The following is a 20,711-nucleotide window of genomic DNA, read 5'->3' on the forward strand; positions in this document are numbered from 1 at the left end:
ATGGAGAGCAGCTAATTTCCCCCATGTGGGCAGATTTCCCTGAAGACGCCAAAATCCCCAGTTCTCAAGTGCAGCATCTGTAGCCTCCCCCTGAGAGCTTCCTCCACCCCAATTTCACCCCATTCCAGCAATCTGCCACAGAGTTATTGCTCCCACTCCATTTTTCCCCATGTGTGCATTTTTGCTTTGAGAAGCCAAAATCCCCAATTCTCAAGTGCAGCATCTGAAGACTCCCGCTTGGATTAGCTCCCCCCAATTTTGCCCCATTCCAGCACTCCGCCCCAGAGTTATTGCTTCCAACTCCCCTTTCTCCCTTTCTCCTTCTCCCTGTTCACAGTGAGAAGCTCCAGTATCGTTACTGCAATAAAGCAGAGAAGGGACTTCACATAACAACAGAGAAACAACTTTACATCAGAGAAATTACAGAACATCAACGAAGCATAACATCACAACAGCGATTTAAGAGCACATCGGAGAAGCGAAAGAGCATTTTAGGGCGAGTTACTAAAGTTAGCCTTTAACCCTTTCAGTGCAGGGTAGCGAGATTTATTTCTTACTTCTGAGTAAACACGCACAGAAGGGGGGATATGTTAAAGATTAAAAGCAGGCTAGCTAAAGTGAATGAGTGCCCCCACTATTGCGGTAATATGAGGGGTTGGTGCTGTGCTCCTGGGGACTTCCTTAATGGGAAAAACGACTTCCTTTGGGGAAGCAACAGGGAATGGGGTGTCCCACCCTCTTGACCGTGTCACTGCCAGGTCACAGAGGCACGCCCAGGATTTAATGCAGGGGGACATGGCACACTGTGGCAAAACCGCTAGGGAGCCACTTTTAGTAAAAAAAGTCGGAGTAAAACGAGTTTCAGAAAATGCGGCTTTTGAAGCGGGAAGCGGCTGGTTGGCAGCGGATTGGTGATGAGTTCATCTGTCATGAAGGAACTCCGACTGCTCTATTTTTTTCACTAAATTGCTTGTGAAGACAGGCCCAAGACTAGGGCTAGCTCCTGATTGGAGGGGTCCCCCCCCATTGAGTTGTAAAATCTGGCTTGTGGCAAAAGTCTTCTTAAATTGGGAGGATCATTGTCAGTGCAGTCTATTTATCATAAAGCTCTGCATTGGAAACATGATTTAAGAGTTATTCTCTCCCGAAGCGCTGTCTGATGGTGTTTAATGTTAATGCTCACTAGACCTGCAAAAGCTATGCGGACGGTACACTGCAAAAATGAAGTGACCCATTGCTTTCTCCTTGAAAACAAGTTTTTCTTCTGAAAAAGTAGGTATTAGCTTTTGATTCGTTATGTTCCATATGGAGGCTTTCAGTGGGCCAAAGCGCTGTCACCAAATGGAAAGTAAGATTTGATTTTTTGTAAAGTATGTTAACTCCTAGAGGGAGGAGGGAGCATAGCCCAAAGGATCTATCCCAGACCAGTAGATCTCCAATCCTGTCTAGGGATGGGGGAGAAACTAACTCGGTTAGCATTTTATCATAAAATGCTTCATGACAGAGATGACTTAGTGGATAAAGTAGCAGTTACAGGAACTCTGGGGAAAAGCAACCATCTTATACTTGAGTTCTTGGTTCCAAGGGAAGCAAAAGCTGAGTGTAGTCAAACCCGTACCCTGGATTTTAGGAAAGCTGATTTTAATAAACTCAGAACAATGATTAGTAAGGTCCCATGGCAAGCAACTCTTAACAAGAAAAGGAGTCCAAGATGTCTGGGAGCTTTTAAAAAAGGAAATTCTCAAGGCACAATTATAAACCATTCCAACAAGAAGAAAAGGTGGAAGGCAACAGAAGAAGCCAACGTGGCTTCACAAAAAGCTTAGGGATGACCTGAAAACAAAAAAGGACACATACAGGAAGTGGAAAGAACGCCAAGCAACAAAGGAAGAGTGCAGGCAGGTAGCACAGAATTGCAGGGATGATGTCAGGAAGGCTAAAGCTGAGAATGAGCTGAGGTTAGCGAGGGATGCTAAAAGCAACAAAAAGGCTTTCTTGGCTACGTGCATAGTAAAAGGCAGAGGAAAGAAATGGTGGTTCAGCTATTAAATAAGGATGGCAAAATGAGAACAGATGACAAAGAAAAGGCAGAGGTGCTCAATTCCTACTTTGGCTCAGTCTTCTCCCAAAAGAGGGTCTATGACCCCCCTGGCAAAGGCGAAGTACAGGCTGAAGGGGCAGGATTGCAGCTTGAAATCAATGGGCATATGGTCAAGGAACACCTAATTACTTTGAATGAGTTCATATCTCCAGGGCCTGATGAACTGCACCCGAGAGTAATAAAGGAACTGGCAGAAGAACTCTCAGAACTGCTGTTTATTCTCTTTGAGCAATCATGGAGGATGGGTGAAGTGCCAGATGACTGGAGGAGGGCTAATGTTGTCCCTCTCTTCAAAAAGGGTAAAAAGGAGGAATCTGGGAACTACGTAGACTACAGGGACCAAATAAGGAACGCGAATGGCGGCTCCCTATGGGGGCCGCCATTTGCGTACGCGCTTTTTTTTTTTCAAAGTCACCCGTGATAGGCTACGTGATGATTAACGTAGCCTATCGCGGCTGGCTTTGCAGATCTAGCCGTGATAGGCTACGTAAATCGTTACGTAGCCTATCACGGGGCTTTTTTTTTTTTTTTACTTTTCTTTTGAAGTTCGCGGCCGGGGAGACGGGGCGCTTCTCCTTGGCCTGAATTTCGGTCGGGCGAGGTGGGAAGCCTCCCCCCCCCGGCCTGAACTTCGGGGGGAGAAGCGAAGCGCCTCCCCCCCACCGTGAAAAAAGCTGCGAGACCAGGTAAGTGACTTTCGTACATCCCTACAACATGGATTTGTCAAGAACAAATCCTGCCAGACAAATCTGATCTCATTTTTTGATCAAGTAACCTCCCTTGTGGACCGTGGGAATGATGTGGACATAATATACCTTGACTTCAGCAAAGCTTTCGACAAAGTGCCCCATGATCTCCTGATGAGCAAACTAGCTCAAAGTGGGCTAGATGAAACAACGATCTGGTGGATCCACAGTTGGCTACAGAATCGGACTCAAAGGGTGCTTATCAATGGGACCTTCTCAAACTGGGGAGAGGTGACGAGCGGGGTACCGCAGGGCTCAATCCTGGGCCCAGTGCTCTTCAACATTTTTATTAATGACTTGGAGGAGGAGGTGCAGGGAATGCTGATAAAATTTGCAGATGACACAAAATTGGGCAGGATAGCTAATACTTTGGAAGACAGAAACAAAATTCAAAGTGATCTTGATAGACTGGCGCACTGGGCAGAAAACAACAGAATGACATTTAATAGACATAAATGCCATATTCTGCACCTAGGAAAAAGAAACCAAATGCACAGTTACAAGATGGGGGATATGTGGCTCAGCAACACTACAAGCGAGAAGAATCTTGGAATTGTTGTCGATCACAAGCTGAATATGAGCCAACCATGTGATGTGGCTGCAAAAAAGGGAAATGCTATTTTGGGTTGCATTAACAGAAGCATAGCTTCCAAATCCCAGGAAGTCTAGTTCCCCCCTACTCAGCACTGGATAGGCCTCATCTGGAGTACTGTGTCCAGTTCTGGGCACCACACTTTAAGAAGGATGCAGACAAGCTGGAGAGGGTTCAGAGGAGGGCAACAAAGATGATCAGGGGACTGGTAACAAAGCCCTATGAAGAGAGACTGAAAGAACTGGGCATGTTTAGCCTTGAGAAGAGGAGGGGAGATAGGATAGCGCTCCTCAAGTACTTGAAAGGTTGTCACAGAGAGGAAGGCCAGGATCTCTTCTCGATCGCCCCAGAGTACAGGACACAGAATAATGGGCTCAACTTCCAGGAAGCCAGATTCCGTCTGAACATCAGGAAAAACTTCCTGACCATTAGAGCAATACGACAATGGAACCAATTCCCTAGGGAGGTGGTGGGCTCTCCCACAATGGAGGCCTTCAAGACAAGGCTGGACAGCCATCTGTCAGGGATGGTCTGACTTGGATTCCTGCACTGAGCAGGGGGTTGGACTCGATGGCCTTGTAGACCCCTTCCAACCCTCCGATTCTCTGATTCTCTGAATGCCAACTTACTTAATTTGCACTTCACAAGCCGCCATATGAACTAAAATGCCATTTGTATTTTTCTGAATGTTGCGATGCAGTTCTCCATTTAAAAAATGTGTGCAAAAATGTGTATGTTAGGGAAAGTGCACACAAAATTGGTATATTAGTGAAGATAACATACAAAAATGCATTATATTAGGGGAAATTGCTTGGGGAAAATGTGTATATTAAGCAAAATTGCGTACAAAATGTGTATATTAAGTGAAATACACACAAAAATGTGTGTGAACTTTTGTTCAGATTTAAAAATTAAGATGGTAAACAGATGCAGATATCAGACAAAACAACCTTAAAAAATTAGAGTGAAACCAAAAAACCCTTAGAAAACCCTTCCTCCCATATAGATCTGCCTGACCACTGTGATCAGCTCAAGAGACCATCTTAGTCGTGCTGTATCCTGCATAGGGATTAATCTGGCACATGGCCTTTTGTGTGGTGTCACCCCTTCTCTGGAATACTCTCCCCCCAGAAATAAAACATGCACCAACTCTCTTGCAGTTTAGGCACATATTGAAATGTTTTTCATTTGCCTTGGCATTTTTTAATCCATCGTGGCACCTGTCTTTTGATTTTTAATTTATGGCTGCTGGTTATATTGTACAGCTGATTTTTTTTAGTGTAATGCATATGTATATTTTTATTATTGTACACCACCTGGATCTGTTATACGTGACAGGCAGTATAGAAATGTTTTAAAATAAAAAGTATGTGCATAAATATGGGACAAGGTATTTTCTTAGGTAACCCAGTCCCAAGTTGTTCAGTTCCATGATGCATCCGTATAAGCACATGCACTGTACAATCCATAGTAGACACACCCATGTAAGCATATTACTAATGCAATGTGTGTGGTATGAATGGTTTTGCTGCATTGTGGAACTACCCCAACAAGCATTGTGTAATTCAAGTTCCCCAGCTTTCAGCCTGGTGTCACATCTGATTTAGTACCTAGCATCTCAAAGGAAGCAGACTTAACGGATTGTTTCAGTATTCTGCGTTTGGGCTGATATGCTGCTGGATTTCCGGGCCACAGGTTGGGTAGCAACAATATGTGGAACGGCACCAACACTCAGATGACCTGCCCTTTCCGGCACAGGTTCCTTTTTGTGGTATCTTGTTAGATATGGTCCACATATTACTCCTGAACAGAAAGAATTGACTTGACTGGAGGGTGGCAAGCCAGCAGACCAGGGGCATTAGCTCGATTGTGAGATTTTGCACATTCCCTGTGATCGCAAAATGAGATTCTAGATAATCTGCAGAATGTTCTTGTTGCTTTTTAATGTTGTGAAGTTCCATCGAACGACACCAGTGAGTTGGATCCAGGATCTGCCTTCCATAAGAGGAAGGGCTCCATGTGCAGAAGGACCCTCCCCACATTTTTTGAGGATCCCCAGCCCCCTCTCCCCACAACTCACCCCATTCAGCAGGGTCACCTCACTCTACATAAAGCATTTTCAGAGGGCTGGAGGGAATGCCGTGGGAAGGAGGGGGAGAGGAAGTCCACTTCTGCTAGTGCAGCTGATTCATCTAAAAACTGGATCCAACCCAATGTATGTTAATTTTTCAAAGGTGTTTTAATGTATTTTTCAAGACTACTTCTCCAAGGCTCAAAGTGGTTTCTAGTAGCCACTGTTGCTTTGAGTATGTCTACATTAAGCAATAAAACCCACGTCCTTTCCAGGGCTTCCTGCTTTCGCTTTCTTTGTGGGTTTAGGATGGGCTTCTTTATACAGCAGACATGTGGTTTGAATCGAGGGAGTGCCTGTCTCCCTCCCTGGCATGTGTGCAAAGGACGGGGGTGGGGGGAGTCTTGCTTTTGTCACTTAACTTATGCTGTACTGTTTCCCCGCAGTCCTAGGCACGCTTACTTGGGAGTAAGCCCCACTGAATTTAATGGGGTGCTCTGACTCAACAGAGGACCTTGATTCCGAGCTTGGTGGGGTGGAGGATCAGATCTGTCTCTCTTAATTGCAGGGAGGCATTTTACTCTCTTCTCCCTCCGATTGGCAATCGAGAGACACGTGGTTTGAATCGAGGAAAGTCCTTCCTCGACAAGTTCATGGCTCTAAGCTGGCATTACATGCTGCCGATTTGGCACCATTAACTTTTATTACTAGTTTACCTCCGATCTTTTTGAAAGCGCAATAAAGGGGAAAATGTGTGTGAGGCGCCCTGGAGGTTGATGACATCATGTAAAGGACCTGCAACATTCTGTGAGTGATCAATCATGAGCATGCAATAAGTCAACTGTGTACAGGCACCCTGTATTTCCACTTTTGGATGCTGTGCTGCTCAGAGGCCTGTACATTAAGCATCTCTCCACTGCGTCCCCCACAGGTGTGAAGAACTGACCATTCCTAGCCTAGAGTGGCACTGTCTACTAATGTAGCATCTTCCATACTTGGTTACTCATAGAATGCATGAGAAGCACAAGTCCCATTTGGTTACTGGAAGACAAAAGTCCAGCTTTTGTTTCTGAGAAATGTCTCTCCTGTTGTCGAAAGTTAAGGGTTGGTTTTGGGATTGTGCTGAAAAATACTCGGCCGACAAATAACACTTGAGCTGCTCTTGACAATTGTTTCAAAGTATTAATTCATTAGAAGATTGTCAACAACAAAAGCGTCCGTCTTCCACACGCTAGGCACACTATTACAGTGTTACGTATGGTAAGATCAATGACATTCTAAAAACTGTATTGAATGAATTATTGTTAACCTATAACATTTAGTGTGGATGAGGGTTGAGTTGGAGGAGTTCTTCTCCTTGGCTTTTATTCTGGAGCTTTGGGGCAAGTCGTACAGTTTCAGTATTTAGAGGGGTAAATCAAACTAAAATAAAAGCAACAGAGAAACTGTAAAAGACAGAAGACAGCTTGTAAATGCAAATGCAAGTAGGCAGCCAGCCAACAGTTCAGGACTTCAGGGTTTTCTCCCTTGCAGGAAAGCTTTGCAGAGCAGAATCCATGGTGATCATATTGGAAAGCGGGGGTGCGGTGGGTGGGTAGTCTCTGCCTCAAACTCAGGGCAGCCCCGGGCATTCATGACCAGCCCCGCTGTGGTAAGTGTTCCCAGATCCCTTGTTCCCATTTGGAAATGTCTACAGCTTTATTTTGTTTGTTTGTTTGTTTGTTTATTTATTCATCCATCCATCCATCCATCCATCCGTTCATTACGTTTCTATACCACCCATTGGCTGAAGCTCTCTGGGAGGTCTACAAGACAAAGCCTAAAAACATAAAATACAATCACATAGTAAAACATAATATAAAACCATGAGTTTTAAAACAGAATAAAACCAAAGGCGTAACCAAGATAGAAGCCAGCAGCAGTGCAAAGATCTGAAAACACACTGACGTTTTTAAAACTGAAGGGCTAAAAAGCCTGGGAAAACGAAAAGGCCTTCGCCTGGTGCTGAAAGGACCACAATGTAGGTGCGAAGTGAGCCTCTCTGGGGAGGTGACAGTTCCAATAGATGTCTCTGCTTTGCTACTGGTCTTAAGGCCACTCTTATTTACGTATTTATTTATTATTACATTTATATCCCACCTGTTTTATCCTCACAACAACCCTGTCAGGTAGGCTAGGCTGAGAGTCAGTGACTGGCCCAAAGTCCCCCAGTGAGCACCCAGTGACTAGAACTCTAACCACTACGCCACATGGCCTCTCCTCTCCTCTCCTCTCCTCTCCTCTCCTCTCTTCTCCTCTCCTGGCTTTGTGGGATATTCAGCTGTGGTCAAATAATAATCAGCAGCCACTCACTTGGCAATATTTCCTGCCTTGTCTGTATGGGCTCCTTCGCTGCTGCCTCCTTTTGTGACAGGAAAGATGGAGTGGTACAAATGCGCCCTGGGGAGCTCTTGCTGGGTTTTCTTGGCTGTTGGGGCTAGTTACCTATTGGTTCTTAGTTTCCCTATCCTTAAATTTGAAAAGTGGGATTGTAACAAGGTATTACTGTGGGTGGAATGTTCTACAGCAGCCTTCTCCAATCTGGTGCCCTCCAGATGTTTTGGACTATGGCTCCCAGCATTCCTGACTATTGGCCATGCTGGCTGGGGCTGATGGGTGTGACATCCAAAGCATCTGGAGGGCACCAAGTTGGGGAAGGCTGTTCTATAATGTTCAGGAGCTTGGCAAAGGAGAATTAACAACAACGGTGAATGATGTATTTCCCGACAATGTAGCGTTATGGGATTGAGGTTGGGCTGGATTTCCTCTCAGGATCTCTTCCATCCTTGTGATTCTTGATTATGAGATTGGGGGTTTGACTGCAGAGGGGTTAATGGAACCAGTAGGAGTGCATAGGGCATAATTCTATGCCTGTTCAGACAGAAAAAAGTCCTACTACTCCCAGCATTCCCCAGCCAGCTATAATGGGAGTTGTAGGACTTTTTTCTGTCTAAACAGGCATAGGCTTGCACCCTTAGCCCCTTAATGGCCCTGGTGAAGTGGCCAAGCGCCTTTCATTTGCTAAGGAGATGTTCCACTGGACTTTTTCTGAAGGAGAGACCTGTTGGGAATTGGAGCTGCTGAGCTTCTTTCTCTCCTCCCAGCTGTGGAATGTGTTGATGGAGTGGGCTGTGTAAAAGCAAGTAGGCTGTAGTTTCTGAGGTAGGGAGGCAGACATAGGCTGAGGGTCCAAGAGTTTGCTTGGAGCTTTAGAAAATGTGGGTGTGTTGGGGCGTCCAGTTGTGAACCTCCACCTATGCGCAGCCTCTGTATTTGTAAATAAATGAAAAATGCTAGTGACCACATTCCAAAGGAAACCAAACCTGAGTAGCACTCCAACCCCTGCAGTTCGCATAGCTCAGTGCATTGGGGGTGTGTGTGTGTGTGTAGCGCTAGAACTCAGTATTACTGTGCATTCAGATGACTGGTGGTACCTGGAATACAAGTGGTGAAAGCACTTGTTAAGTGGCCCACCCTGAAGGGACCTTTTCTGTTCTGCCTCAGCTGATGCTGTAGCTTCCCATCTGTACTGGTTGGACTCCCTTGCTCTTGGGAATGGTCCTGTCCATTCTTGGGAGGACCCACCGCCACATCACGGTTAATCAGTAGAATCAAATACAGCAGACGGATCTACCTGGATCTACGGGGGTGCAAGGGCCCTCATCAGTGTCTCGCTGGAGACTGTTGCTCAAAGTCTCACGCAAAGTCTTGGCCCTGTGTTCGGCCCAAAAGGTCTGGGAAAGGGATCCGGGTGTGCCTGCAGAAGATGGACAGTATAAATAATGGTCAGAGTAATTGGTGTTTATGGCTGTACCACATTCAGGCACGTCTCCATAACAGGACAGTATAGCTCAAGCAGAGCGCTCCGTACTTCCTACTGAAAACATTGTTTTTCTTTAAATGGCTTTTGTATTTAGAGGACTTAAATAATAGTTTACATTGTGAAACTACTGAACAATGACTCTATTCAGCTCTCTCTCTCTCTTGTAATTAAGGAATGTTTATGTACAATATCCAGCTGGTTGGTGGTTGCCACTCATGGCAAAAAAACAAAAGAAAAAACACCAAAAAACCCCGTTTTAGGCTTAATTGCTGATTGAATGGAAAATGTCGGGCCACTTGTAATTAAGGCATTTTTTGCCAAGGCTAGTCGGATTGTAATTTTCTCTCGTTGGCGTCAGGGACAGGTCTAATAATTAAGTAACCATACCTAATCATAAAACAATTAAACTGGAAAGATGACAAATTGGGAAGGGCCACAGCTCAGAGGCAGAGCAAATCCTTTCCACAAAAGGTCCTGTTTTCAGTCCCTGGCATATCCAGGTAGGGCTAGATAAGGTTCCTCTTTGAAACTCTGGAGAGCTGCGGCCAGTAAGAGCCAAAATAGGCATTGCTTTAAATCTGTATTGAACAGAGATGTGGCTCTTGTTTTTGTTTTAATTTTTACTCTAGAGTAAGTGCAGGGGGCCTTATCCAGATCTTAAAAGCCCTTCTACTTCCACACTAGGCTCCTAATCCAGATTAGGCCCTCTGCACCTACTCTAGAGTAAAAATGAAAACAAAAATACAGATTTAAAGTCATCATGTCTGTTTTGGCTCTGGACGTCATCATGGACCAACGGTCTGACTCAGTATAAGGCGGCTTCCTAGTTAGCTTAGCCAACAGTACATTGCAATATAGTGCAGTTATTAATAACATGGCTGCAAATTTATTACAGATATCCTTCCAATAAGATTCTACAGACGGAAGGCATCATGGTACTTAAGCAGGGGCTGGAAACCTGCCTATAGTGGCTGTGTAAATGAGTTGGCGGTCCGTAGTGGGAATATAGCTTCAGAACTCGGTCGAAAGCTCCTGGTGTGTAGGTGGGGCATTTAATTGAGTATGCATCCCCATTGGTGGCAGTGTTGGGGACCATTCTGTGAGCACTGTATATATGTGAATGTACAGCTGCCCTGGCTTTAAAGTCAGCGGGCAAGGCTGTGCCCTTGAATTAGGGCAGCCACTTATCCACCACCAAAAAAGAGGACACCAATTGGCATAAAATTTGCATATGCTAATCTATATGTGTAGATACAAATTTAGAAATATGTAATGTAATGCAAATGCAATACCTCTCGCCCTTGTGTGGAAGACTGTGACCAGGTGACCTGTGTGTCTGCCCTTTCAGTCTGCCAGCCAGGTGCTATTGATGGGCAACTTCAAGGCCTGTCAGGTCTTCCTTCTGAAGGTTCTTTATCTTTAAACCGGACTTGGACTGGGCAGCCCTTGAAATAGAGGACACCATCAATATAATGGGCAGTCCTCTGGCAGCCCTCAAATAGAGGACTGTCCTCTGTAAAAGAGGACACATGGCCACCCTACCTTGGAGGAGCTTCACATGTGCAATAGAGCTCCTGATGTGGCAAAGGAAATCCTTACTTAGATGGCAAGAGTTTTTAGCTTTGCACCTTGGATCGCTCCTTTAGAGTTCTGACCGGTTCTGACTGAAACCCGGAGTGGATTCACTGCCCCACTGACATCGGAGCTACCAGCCTCCACTGAAAGTGACTGAAGCATGTTGTAAGTCAGGAGCTTGATAACTTTTTGTGCCCTTGGGCAACATTAGGAACTTTGAAAAAGTATAATGGGTACCACCACAAAACCGTTGCTTGGGGACGGGAAGGGGGGAGCACTCATGGTTTTTGTTTGTTCTTGTGTATTTGGCAAAAGCTCTTAAAACACTATTAAAGCATCTAACATAAAATTTCTGCACAGGATAGTGTTGCGTTCTGTCAGCATGATTAATAAAAGGGAAACAGAAACCTCTATATCTTTCTCTACTTCTCTCTCTCTCATATACTGTGCATATAAATAAGCTTGAGTATGAGACGTAATGTTTTCCCAAACCACATGAAGCCTGCAAGACTACTAAAACAGATTACAAAATGAAGATAGATTTTGAGCAGCCTGGTGTGACTGGGACTCCTTTTTAGAGTCTGCATCTGCTTTTCCCATCCTAATGCTCTCCAGATCATCCCCAGCCAGGATGGCCATGGGCACCACATTGGGCAAGGCTGGTCTACATAAATAAGGAAAAGAAACTATGACTCTAGAAACCTATATATTTTATAAAGAAGGTCCCTCTTTCAAACTTTCTTCACTGATGGAACACACATCATTCCCAGGTGGTCTCATCCATCTGCTGACCAGATCTAGTCTTGTTTAGCTTTACTGAAGTGGCATCAGGGCCAGCATCAAGGGTAGGCATGGTTGGGTACCTGCCAAGGGCCCATGCTCCAGCAGGGGCCCACTGACAAGAGCTCCTCCTCTTCATCATTGCAACCTGCTTGTTCACCTGCCTCTTGTCCACTGATGAGAGGCCCCTGGAGTTGATCTTCTTCTTCACTGAAGCAACCTGCTTGTTCCCTTGCCTCGTGCTCTGGCCCAGACAACAGTGGTGGTGAGAAGGAGGTTCAGGAGAGGCCATTGCCTACTTGCTCACTCACTTGCTGTCTGTCAAGCAAGCAAGTGGTAGCAAGGATGAGGAAGAGAAACAAGAGCAGGCAGTGGCAATGGTGGTGAGAAGATCAACTCACAGAGGGAGGGCGCCCATTGAGGGTGACTTGCCCAAGGGCCCTCAAAAACCTGGAGCCAGCACTGGGTGGCATCATCAAATGCCTTTGGACCATGGCCTTGTTGCTGTGTCACCTTTGAGAAGCCGGTAGTGCACATGCTGTAACAGTGGCTTGGCCCTTCTTTCATATAACTTGACCCCTTTCTGCAGGTTCTCAACTCCAAGAGCTTGATCCTTCCCTCTCTGTTAATTCCACATATTGCACGAATTCTCTGCCTTTAAAAATTGTTTATATCGAGGAAGAGGTTGGCTTTTTTTTTTTTTTAAGAAAAGAAAGGGTCCTCTTATATTGCCTTTTCACTTAATTTCCCCCCCAATCTGAGACATACAGAACATAAATCTTGTCTAAGCAGGTTTCATAATGTTGATCAGGAGGAAGGACATGCTGTACCATGCACTTTGCTAGCTTTTGCTATTTCATTGTTCTTGCAGGGGAGAAAATCGTTTCTGACAACAGAAGGGAAATGAATGGCCCAGAGTTTGTGCCCTTTCTTGTTTCGGCAAAAGTGTAGCACTTAGCAGGAAAAAACCCACCCTTTAATGATAGCTGAAGATGCCTTCACAATGCACACATTTGAGTTTTTAATAAATTGTGGGCTGGGGAGGGTAATTTCGAAATACAAGTGACAAATGATGGTGTTTCATAGTAAAAAAGGACAATTCTAGAAGGTTGATTGGCTTGGTTTGGAGCAGTGAGAGTATTTCGTAGAAATACCACAATGTTAGTTGAAGAGTGTATTTCCTTTAAAATAGGCAGGCTTTGAAAAAAACAATGTAGCCCAGCCTTCCACAATCTGGTGCCCTCCAGAGATATTAGACCATGGTTCCCATCATCCCCAGTCAGCTCAGCTGTTGGTTTTGCTCCCTGGGGGTGATGAGAGTTGTAGTCCAACACGTTTGGAGGGCCCCACGTTTGGGAAGGCTGATGTAACCCATCAGCCAAGTGGCATAAACATTTGGAGTGGGGAGGGGAGCTGGAACAGGGAAGGCTAACAGGAGCTACTACAGAAGAGGCTATGCCCATAGCCTACTGATGGCCCTTTCCACACCCTATGTAACCCAAGTAACCTTTTACAATAAGATTATCACGCTACTTTTTGAATTAGGGGGCAGGGCCTGCAGTTTTTGGCCCCTTTTTGCTGCAACGTAGGGATGGGCGAACGAGCAATGTTGAAGTTCACCAGATTTTCCGAACATCATCTTGCCGCTTGTCTCGTACCTGATTCCCGTTTACGGTTGCTATCACTGCTTTCTTTGCACTAATGGGAGATTTGTGCAAATCGAACAGCGATCAAACAGGAGGTTTTCATAAATCTCCCCAAATTTGCACAGATTTCCTCCAGAGACTAAAGTGGGGCTGATTTGTCTACTGATGGAATTTGTGCAAATTAGGAAATTTGCCCAAATCGAACTGAGAATCGGGAATGAGACAAATGTGAGCATGTGTTCAACAATTTGTGAAATGTTTCGGCGGACGCATACTCATGCTCACGTTCAGGGCATTGAATAGGGCATGCTCGCATGTTATGCGAGCAAAACCGAAATTCTCATACATCCCTATTGTGATGTGCTGTGTGTGAGACAATTGTCCATCTCACGTGAAGCTGATGAAGCTATAGCAAAGCTGCCATTGTACCTAAGTGTGTGGAGGGCCTCAGCAGAGTGGGAGAGCACATGTTTTACATTCAGAAGGTCCCAAGTTCAGTGCTGGGCATCTCCAGTTGTCAGGTGGCAGGAGACAGGAAAGAAACTTGCATGTGCTGCTTGCAGTCAGACATAGAGCAGCCTTCCCCAACCTCCAGATGTTTTGGACTTCAACTCCTATCAGCCCCAGCCAGCATAGCCAATGGTGAGGGATGCTGGGAATTGCCATCCAACAATATCTGGAAGGCCACATGTTCCCCTCCCCTGTCATGCAATACAAAAAGGATGTAACCCCACAGTATGAAACAACAGTCCCTAAGGACGCAATCCTACTGGGATAGTCAGCAGCTCTGAACTTGGAGGCAGCCGACTATCCAATGCAAGCCGAGCAGAGCACGGAGGGGATCCTCTCCTCCACACTCTGGCCACCCTGCATTTGTGGCTAGACAGCCAATGTTGGTTGTCTTGCTGGGGCCGCATGGCACATAGGAAGCGTCGTAACGACACTTCTGCGGTCTCCTCCCCTCCCCGCCCCTGGAAACGTCCCCCTTTTGCCTGTTCTGTGCTTCAGTTATGAGCATGGAGACGGGGAAGAACTGTGCTGCCTACGAGGGGAAGAGGATGGGGAGTGTGGTTTCTGGGAGCCGAGTTCAGAGCGCTGGCTCCGAGCTCGGTTCCAGAAACCAAAAAAATCTATGGCTGTCTTGACACTGTCTAGCAGCTATAGGATTGCTCTCCCCAGCAACTATAATAAAATAATAAAACATAATAAAACAGGAGCAATTAAGAAAACAGCCATCATAAATAAATCAGCATTAATGTAATAGGACATTAGCACATAATGTAATAGGACATAATGTAATAGAACATTTTAGCTTGGAGAAAAGGCGATTAGCTTGGAGAAAAGGTGAGTGAGGGGAGACATGAGAGAGGTTCATGTCACAAAATTATGCATGGTGTGGGGAAAGTGGATTGGGAGACATTTTTCTCCTTCTCATAATAATAGAACCCAGTGGAGTCATCCCATGAAGCTGATGGGTGGGAGATTTGGGACAGACTAAGGGAAGGACTTCTTCACACAGTGCAGAGTCGAACTATGGAATTTGCTACCACAAGACATAGTGATGGCCACCCATTTGGATGGCTTTAAAAGGGGGTTAGACAAATTCCTGGAGGAAAAGGCTAGCAATGGCTGCTAGTCCTGATGGCCATGTGCTACTTCCAGTACCAGAGGCAGTGAGCCTATGTACACCAGTTGCTGGGGAACATGGATGGGAGGGTACTGTTGCGCTCATGCTCTGCTTGTGGGTTCCTGGTCGACAGCTGGTTGGCCACTGTGGGAGCAGAATGCTGAATGGGATGGACCCTCAATCTGATCCAGCGTGGCTGTTCTTATGTTCTTAGGAGAAGAGAAAACCTAGGCAAATGCCATCTTAAAGAGACTAATTAAAGATTTAATTAGTAATGAAGGGATCCACTCAGTTGTTGCCTGGCTGTTCTCAAGACTTGAAAGAAGCGTTATGTTGGTTTTTAGCAGGGGTGCAGAACCTCAGTCCAGGGGCCAAATTCAGCCCTCCTGGGGCCTCAGTCTGGCCCTCCGGCATTCCCCAGATGGCCTCACCCTCTTCCGCTTGACCACCAGGTGGTTTCTCAGATTTTGTGCACCCCCCCGCCGCCACCTCCATTCTAAAAGACTGAATTGCCTCTCCTAAGGCGTAGTTACTGGCAGTCAGAGCTTTAAGCTACAAGAAACTAGTATTTGGGGTATGTTGGCCCTGCCCCCCTTTGCCTTTGGCTCCGCCCACTGTTGGAATGCAGCCCCTGAGAATTTCTCCAAAATGGAATTTGGCTCTTGGGCTGAAAGAGGTTTTCTACTTCTACTTTGTAGGATTGCTCCCTCTTTTTCCTACCACCACCACCCCACCCCCAGTGCCCAAGATGGCACTTCTTTCTGTAAGAGTGTGGGAGCTTGGAGATATTTGCAGATCCGGCTTGTACCCCATTAGGTTTCTTCCTTGTTTCCGATCCAGAGATGAGGTCTGTTCCTTTGCGGGGCACTGGTAGACCCAAACTTTTTCTCACAGTAAATATACTTCTGAACTTGTGGGGTTCAGCTCTTCAAGGCAATCCACACCTTGGACAACTCCTTTAGTGTTCTGACTGGTTCTGACTGAAACCCGGAGTGGATTCACCACTCCACTGACATCGGAGCCACCAGCCTCCACTGGCTGGCACCTTGAAAATGCTGAAGGTATGTGGGGACTCGTTGCTGAAAATGAACAAGCGGTGCTTAAAGAATTCCCTCGCCTTTGCTAGTGATCGTCTTTCGCTTGCTATCTGTGGGTAGCTTGTGCCCTTTTTTTTTTTACTGTGTATTAAAGGCCTGGATACTAGGGATGGCGGAGAAATCCACCACGGACTCCAATGAGGCCCCCTGGAGTCCGTGGCGGAATGGACTACCCCCCCGCCACCCCTGAAACCCCCCTATGACAGACCCTACCTGGTGGCGACTGGTCCGAGTCATCGTCTTTGTTCCGCGGCCATCCGCTGCTGGGCTGCGGAACAAAATGGCGTCTGGCGTAGCGGACGCCATTTGCATCCCTGCCCTTTGCCGTCATTGGCTACATAAATATTTACGTAGCCAATCACAAAAAGAGCAGGGATGCAAATGGTGTCCGCTATGCCATTTGCATCCCTGCTCTTTGCCATGATAGGCTACGTCAATATTTACGTAGCCAATCACGGCCAAGGGCAGGGACGCAAGTGGTGTCCCCTACGCCGGACACCATTTGCGGCCGCTGCCTGGCAGCAGACGGAAGTTTGGCTGCGGGCAGCCCTGGCCGGCGGCTCCACGGACTCGCCGCAAAGCGGAGCCGGCCAGGCAGGATTCCCAGGGGAGGGACGGATCGCCTCCCCCCCCCCCCCGCAGATGCCCGGACCGGAATGGGGTGAGTATTCCATACACCCCTACTGGATACCTTCTAGGTTCCTTTCAAGAACTCAGAATTTTAAAACCTTTTTGCCAAAATTATGAGAACAAATACGGTAAGTTTACAAAAAAAACCAACAACAAGAATTCATGCGCTACAGTGAAGGTTGTTGCTATGGAGGGGAAAAAGAGGTTGTTTACTCAATAGCTCACTTCCTTGTCTTTAAGGGAGTTGGATTTTGTGAGTGGTGTCAAAGTGTATAATTGTTATTGCCTAGCAACTTTTCCCCCCTATTCAAAGAAATGCTCTTATTTTTTAAAGCAATCTGCACCAGTTTGTTTCATGTTAAGGCAGGTCAGCAATTTATGCTCAGTAGAGCTCTTTCGACACAGTTTAATCTTCAGAAATCCATCAACTTAATCTTTGCAGTGTCCAGAAGAAATCGACTGCGTAATGTCCCGGGTTTACTTTTTGAAGGCGCCGTGCGTGTGTGTTTTGTGCTGGATGCTACCATCAGGTGGAGTGAAGCGACTGCCTCAGGCAGCGTGCGCTGGGGTGGGCCCTCCATGGTCCCAGGAGGCCTCACCCCCTTCCCCTTTCCCCTGCCTTGCAACTCCTGATCCTTTGGGGTTTTCCCAGTTTTGGTGCCATTTTCTCCCATTCCAAAAAGTTAAAATGCCTCTCCTAAGGCTCAGCTACTGGCAGTAAGAGCTTTAATCTATAGTATGCTGGTACTAGAAGACTGGAAGGAGGACCAGAAGGGGAAGCTGCTTTACCTGGGCTGCCTTTGGGCGTGTGCTTGTCTTGCCCTGCCCGTCCACAGACTATATATCTGGCTGGAGCTTGCCAGAGGCTTCTTGGGAAGAGGGCTTTCTGTTGGTACTAGAAAGATCAGAAGGAGGACCAGAAGGAGAAGCTGCTCTACCTGGGCTGCTTTCAGGTGTGTGCTTGCCTTGCCCCACCCATCTGTGTGCAATATATCTGGCTAGAGTTCACCTTTCAGCCGGAGGATCAAGGCCAGTGATGGAAGTTGAAGAGTCTATTGGACTTGGATATACCCCTGGGGTGATTGACTGGGCTTGGTTTCACATTGTTATCAGGCTTTTAGTTTGCAATAGTTTGTACTTCTTTTATCCTCTCTCCTAGTAGAGGGTATTTCTTTTTAACTTCACCTTTCCTTTTCCTTCTTTACCTCTTTTTAAGTTGTCTGTTGGTCATCGTCTTCTTTTAAAGTGTATTGGAGTGAAGTCAGGGTAATCAGGTCATTATGGTAGTAACCAGGGTCCTGAAAGACTAAAAGAGATGTAAATACCTTCTCTCCGTGCCAGCACAGAGGTCAATACTAAAATATTGTCTCCCACTAGATCTGAGGGAATATCTAATGAAGAAAACCTATTTAACCTTGCCATGGCAGACACACTGAAGCATACTTACATGGTGGGAGGTGAAGATAACAGGGATTTTTGGTTGAAGGACCACCTTGTAGATACACAAGATCAGGTCCATGGTAGGCAGTTGGTCCCCTGACCCAAAAATTTTGTGTGGAAATTCTTTCTTCCTGACTCCTAAACATGGTATATTCCAGCATAACTTTGATTCTGTACAGCAGGACAACCTGGCAGATAAGGGCCTAGAAAAGGCAAATCAGGTAGTCCTTGCTGAAGTGTATAAATTCCTTAGGGACCAATGTTTCTTCATAGCCCAAGTTAATGAGAAAATTATTATTGAGTCACAGTGGGCCTAACTGAGACTGGGGTTCTGACAACAGCTCCTGCTCCAGTACTATGCAGTCAAAAAACTGATCACTTTTCTGATTTGAGAGAGGTGCAGGCTGATAATAAACAGGTTAATAAAGACCTGTTAATAAACAGGTTCTCAGGGACTATGTGAGTGACTTTTTGCTGGACTGGGAAAGACAGGGCACGACATGACCAGATATAGCAGAAGTGGAAGAAATCCAGGATAACGTCACTGAAATTTCCCACCTTACTTTTTCTGATCCTGATCTAATTACGTATATGGGATGGGTGGCAAGGGGACTCGATAATGGAAACTGGCATGCCAGATAACATCATGGGGCAGCATGGAATAGAAGATGGAGAAGGAGATGAAACAGGTAGACAATGAATCAGGCTTAGTAAGGGCATCCCAGACAAAAGAGTATCTGGGTACGTCTGATTTTTATATCTCCATATATAATTGGCCACTGAAACAGATGCATGACTCATGGAAAGAAGGTGCAGAAGTGCTATCAGAATTACTATCCAGAGTTGGGATTTTATGGGAGGACTTGCTCATGTTTGCATGCCTTGGGGTACAGGAAGACAAAGGCTATAATTGAATTGACCTTCACCTGTTTGGAGCTTTGCCAAGGTTTTTGGAATTTATTCTCCCATTTTAAGAGTAACAATGTGCCCTTTACCTGGGAAAAGCACACGCTGGCACAGAGACCTAAATTCACCTATTCATATCAAGAAGGGGTTCCACAAAAGAAGGTCATTCATTAGTCATTCCCCAAACCAGCACAATAGGGCCCATTCCTTCAAAGAGATTGCTCATATTTGGGGGAACTCTGAGGAAGCCATGCCCACGTATGTGACTTATCCAAATAACGTCCCTGTCTCATTGCATGGATGAGGGGATGGTTCTGAGTAGGGATGTTGCGAGGGCCCGATTTAGTCCAGGAGGCCAGCGAAATCCCCCATTCCCCTGTCCCCCCAGACCCCGCTCATCAAGCTCCAGGGTGCTGATGGATGCAGCCGATGAGCGCCCAGGAGCAGCCCGGCCTTGTGTGAAACCCAATGGCAAGAGCGGCTGGGGCACGCTTCCTTGACAGCCGACCAGGCAGGAAGGGCCTCGGCAGCACCTCCGTGCTCTAGCCCTGGCCTCCTGAGGAGGAGGCCAAGGTGAGAGTGCTGGGGGATAGCTGCACCGAGGACTCCGGCAGTCAGCCCTTGTGCGCATAAAGCACAAGGGTTGATTGCCAGAGTCCTTAGTGCAGAGACAAGAGGAGGCTCACTTGGCGGGTGCGGTGAGCAGGGAGTCTTGTCAAGCTCCCCCACATCCCGGACGGAGATGGATTTGTCCATCCCTAGTTCTGAGTGTTGGGGAGATCCATCCCGTCTGCTTGCTACTCATAATAGATCACTCCCCCTAGATATTATGTTAGGGGCATTCAAGCCAATTTTAACTTGGAGAGAAATATATATTATCCAAGCAAGAATTCAAACAATTCTTCAAACTTGGGAGATGGGCATTGGCTCAGGTAAAACATGGGGAAAACTTGATTTACTCTACCGAAACCCCAGCATTACTTCTGACAATGTCCCTGACTAGATGGGTTGAATTCATATTCTCCCTTCTCTATTTTATCATGGAATATTGCTGGGTGGCAGAATAAATTAGTAGATCAAGAGTTTAATCAATTTCTTTTGTCTTATGACATTCTGTTTTCAACAAACTTGATTATTGGAAATCTCAGCTCTTTTGCTGCAGAGGTTTAGTTCCTTTCTGCTTCCTGCAATGAAACACCATCAGAAAGAAGAGCCAGGGGAGGCCCGGTCACACTAGTCTCAGTGAAGCTTGATGCTGAGACTGAGGTAATCTACAAATCTGAAAGTAATTTTATTTTATCAGTATTGGTGAAAGGTAACTGGAGGTGTGAGTTGGACACCTTAATTTGCTTAAACATATATTTCCCACCTGATAAGTCTTCACTGAGCGCAAAGATTCTATAGGAAGAATTTGCAGAGGTATTGAACCTTTGTGAAGTACAGTTTCCTGAGGAAAGTATAGTGGTCTGTGGTGATTTTAATACTAGTGTTGGCTCAAAGGCCTAACAAAAATGGAAATGCGTTTGGTCTGTAGTGATTGATATCTTCCCATATGATAGCTTGTCACAAGATAAATAGTTAATGAAAAAGGTTGGAGATCAGTTGAGCTAATGTCCTGTTTCTAGCTGATACGCCTTC

Source organism: Heloderma suspectum, chromosome 5, assembly GCF_057233095.1.
Source record: "Heloderma suspectum isolate Gila_16-S chromosome 5, 16-S_ref, whole genome shotgun sequence".
NCBI classification, from domain to species: domain Eukaryota; kingdom Metazoa; phylum Chordata; class Lepidosauria; order Squamata; family Helodermatidae; genus Heloderma; species Heloderma suspectum.